Here is a 6,666-nt window from a genome sequence, read left to right on the forward strand (position 1 = left end):
TTTTGTAAAGCCTATATAAGGCATCATTTTCATATTTGTGAGGAGGCTGGCTCCACTAGGGAGCATTAGGATTTGAGAGCTCTCTCTTAGTTTTCAATTTCGTTTTGAATCTTGGGTTGAGAATTGAAGAAATTCTGTTTCAATCTCACCTTGAGAATTTTCTTGTTTACTTTCTCTGCACAATTGAATTTCCATTCCTGTTTACTACTGCACCTTCTCTTGGCTTCTGCAATTTACTTTTCTTTAATTTCTCTTGCAATTGTTATTGTTGGATCTAGGAAGGCATTGAGATCTAGACTTGGTTATCTAGTCTCTTGGGTCCTGAGATCTTAATTCCAATTTTACATTCTCTGTTTATTGCTTTTCATGTTTATTTACATTTCTGTTTTGGTTCCGAATCAATCAAATCCATCTTTTACTTCTCTGCTTGTTGCAATTTAACTTTTCCTTATTTAATTTCTGCAAATCCAATTCCCAATTCCCTTTACATTTAATGCAATTTACATTTCTTGCAATTTAAGTTTCTGCAATTTACTTTTCTTGCACTTTAAGTTTCTGCACATTTATTTTCTGCAACTTTCAATTCTCTGCATTTTACATTCTGCTCTCAAAATTTCACCCAACCACTCAATGTTAGCTTGACTAAACTAATCACCCACTAAAATTGCTTGATCCATCAATCCCTGTGGGATCGACCTCACTCCCGTGAGTTTTTATTACTTGATGCGACCCGGTATACTTGCCGGTTAGGTTTGTGGTGTTTTGGGAGAGATTTATTTTTGTTCCAAAATATCTCATCAAGTTTTTGGCGCCGTTGCCGGGGATTGATTAGATCAACAATGATTAAGTGGGTGAGAAGTCTAGATCAAGCATTTTCTTTATTTTTGTTTTCCGTTTCAAAGTGAGAGGGGCATGAGGTTTATCTATTACAGAGAGGGGCATGAGGTTTATCCCTGAACCAAGGTCACACAGAGCCTTAAAGATCATGGTGCCTATGGTACAAGGTATTATGAACTTTCCAGGATCCTGTCTCTTCTGAGGCAATGTCAGTTGATCCAGATCACTTAGTTCATTGATGAACAAGGGAGGTTCAACTTTCCAAGTATCAATGCCAAATAATTTGGCATTTAGCTTCATGATTGCACCAAGAAACTTGGCTGTTTGCTCTTCAGTAACATCCTCATTCTCTTCAGAAGAGGAATACTCATCAGAGCTCATGAATGGCATAAGGAGGTTTAATGGGATCTCTATGGTCTCTAGATGAGCCTCAGAGTCCTTTGGTTCCTCAGAGGGAAGCTCCTTATTGATCACTGGACGTCCCAGGAGGTCTTCCTCCTTGGGATTCACGTCCTCCTCTCCCTCATTGGGTTCGGCCATTTTGGTTATGTCAATGGCCTTGCACTCTCCTTTTGGATTCTCTTCTGTATTGCTTGGGAGAGTACTGGGAGGGATTTTAGTGATCCTTTTACTCAGCTGGCCCACTTGTGCTTCCAAATTTCTAATGAAAGACCTTGTTTCATTCATGAAACTTACAGTGACCTTAGATAGATCAGAGACTAAGTTTGCTAAATTAGAAGTATTTTGTTCAGAGTTCTCTGTCTGTTGCTGAGTGGATGATGGAAAAGGTTTATTATTTTTAAACCTGTTTCTTCCACCATTATTAAAGCCTTGTTGAGGCTTTTGATCCTTTCATGAGAAATTTGGATGATTTCTCCATGATGGGTTATATGTGTTTCCATAAGGTTCACCTAAATAATTCACCTCTGCTATTGCAGGGTTCTCAGGATCATAAGCTTCTTCTTCAAAAGATGCCTCTTGAGCACTGTTGGATGCAGCTTGCATTCCATTCAGACTCTGGGAAATCATATTGACTTGCTGAGTCAATATTTTGTTCTGAGCCAATATGGCATTCAGAGTATCAATTTTAAGAACTCCCTTCTTCATAGGCGTCCCATTATTCACAGGATTCCTTTCAGAAGTGTACATGAACTGGTTATTTGCAACCATGTCAATGAGTTCTTGAGCTTCTGTAGGCATTTTCTTTAGGTGAATGGATCCACCTGCAGAAGTATCCAATGACATCTTTGATAGCTTAGATAAACCATCATAGAATATATCCAGGATGGTCCATTCTGAAAGCATGTCAGAAGGACACTTTTTTGTCAACTGTTTGTATCTTTCCCAAGCTTCATAGAGGGATTCACCTTCTTTCTGTCTGAAGGTTTGAACATTCACTCTAAGCTTGCTCAGCTTTTGAGGAGGAAAGAACTTGGCTAAGAAAGCTGTGACCAGCTTATCCCAAGAGTTCAGGCTGTCTTTGGGTTGAAAGTCCAACCACACTCTAGCTCTGTCTCTTACAGCAAAAGGGAAAAGCATGAGCCTGTAGACTTTAGGATCTACTCCATTAGTCTTAACAGTATCACATATCTACAAGAATTCAGTTAAGAACTGAAAAGGATCTTCAGATGGAAGTCCATGAAACTTGCAGTTCTGCTGCATCAGAGAAACTAATTGAGGTTTCAGCTCAAAGTTGTTTGCTCCAATGGCAGGAATGGAGATGCTTCTTCCATGTAAATTGGAATTTGGTGCAGTAAAGTCACCAAGCATTCTCCTTGCATTGTTGTTGGGTTCGGCTGCCATCTCCTTTACTTGTTCGAAATTTTCAATCAAGTTGTCTCTGGATTGTTGTAATTTAGCTTCTCTTAATTTCCTCTTCAGAGTTCTTTCAGGTTCTGGATCAGCTTCAACAAGAATGCCTTTTTCTCTATCCCTGCGCATAAGAAAGAGGAGAGAAAAAAAGAAAAGAAGAGGAATCCTCTATGTCACAGTAAAGAGGTTCCTTATTGTTAGTAGAAGAAAAGAAGAAGAGAAAAATCTGAACTCAGAAAGAGAGAGAGAGGGTTCGGATTTTTGGTGGGTGAGGGAGAGATGTTAGTAGATGAATAAATAAATGGAAGGAGATGAGAGAGAAGAGAATTTTCGAAAATTATTTTTGAAAAAAAAGAGTTAGTGATTTTCGAAAATAGTTTTTGAAAAAGGTTAGTAATTTTCGAAAATTAAAATAAAAATTTAAAATAATTAGTTAATTAAAAAGAAATTTTGAAAAAAAGAGAAGATATTTTCGAAAATTAGAGAGAGAGAGAGAGTTAGTTAGGTAGTTTTGAAAAAGATAAGAAACAAACAAAAAGTTAGTTAGTTAGTTGAAACAAATTTTGAAAAGATAAGGAGTTGGGAAGTTAGAAAAGATATTTTGAAATCAAATATTTGAAAAAGATAAGATAAGAAGATATTTTTGAAAAGATATGATAGAAATTAGTTTTTGAAAGAGATTTGAATTTTTAAAATCACAATTAATGACTTGATTCCCAAGAAATCACAAGATATGATTCTAGAACTTAAAGTTTGAACCTTTCTTAACAAGCAAGTAACAAACTTGAAATTTTTGAATCAAAACATTAATTGTTATTGTTATTTTCGAAAATATTGATATAAAAATAAGAGAAATATTTTTGAAAAATATTTTTGGAATTTTCGAAAATAACTAAGAAATTTGAAAAAGATTTGATTTTTGAAAAAGATTTTGAAAAAGATAAGATTTTCAAATTGAAAATTTGATTTGACTCATAAGAAACAACTTGATTTTAAAAATTTTTGAAAAAGTCAATCCAAATTTTCGAATTTGATGAGAGAAAAAGGGAAAGATATTTTTTTGATTTTTGAATTTTTTTATGATGAGAGGAAAACATGAAAATGATGCAATACATGAGATTTTTAGATTAAAACAATGAATGCATGCAAGAATGCTATGAATGTCAAGATGAACACCAAGAACACTTTGAATGTCAAGATGAACACCAAGAACATATTTTTGAAAAATTTTTAATGCAAGGAAAACATGCAAGACACCAAACTTAGAATTCTTTAATGCTTAGACACTAAGAATTCAAGAATGCATATGAAAAACAAGAAAAGACACAAAACATGCAAATGCAAAGATCAAACAAGAAGACTTACCAAGAACAACTTGAAGATCATGAAGAACACTATGAATGCATGAATTTTCGAAAAATGCAAGATGCACATGCAATTAACACCAAACTTATAACATGACTCAAGACTCAAACAAGAAACAGAAAAATATTTTTGATTTTTATGATTTTCTAATTTTTTGGATTTTTCGAAAATTAATTGAAAAAGGAAAATAAGGATTCCAAAATTTTTAATATGAATTCCAGGAATCTTGCCATGTTAGTCTAAAGCTTCAGTCCAGGAATTAGACATGGCTCACTAGCCAGCCAAGCTTTCAATGAAAGCTCCGGTCCAAAACACTAGACATGGCCAATAGCCAGCCAAGCTTCAGCATGTAAATCAGGAACAGCAGCAGGTAGATTAGTAACAACTAGCTTGCTCTTGATAACAAATTGCAAGCCTCAGTCCAAATGAATTTAGACATGGCTTTACAGCCAGCCAGGCTTCACATGCTTCATGAAACACTAGAATTCATTCTTAAAAAATTTTGAATAAATTTTTTTTTTTCGAAAACAGGTGAGAAAATTTTGAAATATTTTTTGAAAAATTTTTGAAAAGGAAACAAAAAGAAAATTACCTAATCTGAGCAACAAGATGAACCGTCAGTTGTCCAAACTCGAACAATCCCCGGCAACGGCGCCAAAAACTTGGTGCGCAGAAATTGTGATTACACTTTGATTATGTAGAATTCATCGCTCTTTCTTTCCCTGGTAATGGCGCCAAAAACATGATGCCAATACCATGGTTCACAACTTCGCACAACTAACCAGCAAGTGCACTGGGTCGTCCAAGTAATACCTTACGTGAGTAAGGGTCGAATCCCACAGAGATTGTTGGTATGAAGCAAGCTATGGTCACCTTGTAAATCTCAGTCAGGCGGATATAAAATAGTGATGGAGTTTTCGAAAATAAATAATAAAAGAGGGATAGAAATACTTATGTAATTCATTGGTGAGAATTTCAGATAAGCGAATAGAGATGCTTTCGTTCCTCTGAACCTCTGCTTTCCTGCTATCTTCATCCAATCAGTCTTACTCCTTTCCATGGCTGGCTTTATGTGATACATCACCACTGTCAATGGCTACTTTCGGTCTTCTCTCGGGAAAATGATCCAAATGCCCTGTCACGGCACGGCTAATCGTCTGGAGGCATCACCCTTGTCAATGGTTTCATCTTATCCTCTCAGTGAAAATGGTCAACGCACCCTGTCACGGCACGGCTATTCATCTGTCGGTTCTCGATCCTGCTGGAATAGGATTTACTATCCTTTTGCGTCTGTCACTACACCCGGCAATCGCGAGTTTGAAGCTCGTCACAGTCATTCAATCATTGAATCCTACTCGGAATACCACAGACAAGGTTTAGACCTTCCGGATTCTCTTGAATGCCGCCATCATTCTAGCTTACACCACAAAGATTCCGATTAAGAGATCTAAGAGATACTCATTCAATCTAATGTAGAACGGAAGTGGTTGTCAGGCACGTGTTCATAGGGAATGATGATGATTGTCACGTTCATCACATTCAGGTTGGAGTGCGAATGAATATCTTAGAAGTGAAATAAGATGAATTGAATAGAAAACAGTAGTACTTTGCATTAATCTTTGAGGAACAGCAGAGCTCTACACCTTAATCTATGGAGTGTAGAAACTCTACCGTTAAAATTACATAAGTGAAAAGTCCAGGCATGGCCGAGATGGCCAGCCCCTCTGATCTAAGAACTAGGCGTCCAAAGGTGATCAAAAGATTCAAAGATATCTAATACAATAGTAAAAGGTCCTATTTATAATAAACTAGTCACTAGGGTTTACATAAGTAAGTAATTGATGCATAAATCCACTTCCGGGGCCCACTTGGTGTGTGCTTGGGCTGAGCCTTAACTTTCCACGTGCAGAGGCCATTTGTGGAGTTGAACGCCAGGTTTTGATCCATTTCTGGCGTTCAACTTTGGTTTTTGATCCATTTCTGGCGCTGAACTCCAGAATTGGGCAGAGAGCTGGCGTTGAACGCCAGTTTGAGTCATCTAAACTTGGCCAAAGTATGAACTATTATATATTTCTGGAAAGCCCTGGATGTCTACTTTCCAACGCAATTAGAAGCGCGCCATTTCGAGTTCTGTAGCTCCAGAAAATCCACTTTGAGTGCAGGGAGGTCAGAATCCAACAGCATCAGCAGTCCTTCTTCAACCTCTGAATCTGATTTTTGCTCAAGTCCCTCGATTTCAGCCAGAAAATACCTGAAATCACAGAAAAACACACAAACTCATAGTAAAGTCCAGAAATGTGAATTTAACATAAAAACTAAGGAAAACATCTCCAAAAGTAACTAGATCCTACTAAAAACATACTAAAAACAATGCCAAAAAGCGTATAAATTATCCGCTCATCAGCCAGCTGAGTAAAAGAGTCACTGAAACCCCTTCTAGTACTCTCCCAAGCAATACAGAAGAGAATTCAAAAAGAGAGTGCAAGGTCATTACCTTACTTGGTGTGGCCGAACCCAAAGAGGAGGAGGAGAATGTGAATCTTAGTGAGGAAGGCCTCCTGGGACGTTTAGTGACCAACAAAGAGTTTCCCTTTGAGGAACCAAAGGAATCTGAGGCTCATCTAGAGACCATAGAGATTCCATTGAACCTCC

General features: G+C 37.0%; 1 non-coding gene across 1 annotated transcript; it reads left to right on the forward strand.

Annotated features, from left to right (window-relative positions):
* Nucleotides 1–2,136: 2,136 nt before the first annotated feature.
* LOC112753551 (small nucleolar RNA R71) lies at nt 2,137–2,244 on the forward strand. Its single transcript, XR_003177934.1, has one exon. It is a non-coding gene; the product is annotated as a small nucleolar RNA R71 (small nucleolar RNA).
* The last annotated feature ends 4,422 nt before the right edge of the window (nt 2,245–6,666 follow it).

Source organism: Arachis hypogaea, chromosome 15 (assembly GCF_003086295.3).
Source record: "Arachis hypogaea cultivar Tifrunner chromosome 15, arahy.Tifrunner.gnm2.J5K5, whole genome shotgun sequence".
Classification (NCBI taxonomy): Eukaryota; Viridiplantae; Streptophyta; class Magnoliopsida; order Fabales; family Fabaceae; genus Arachis; species Arachis hypogaea.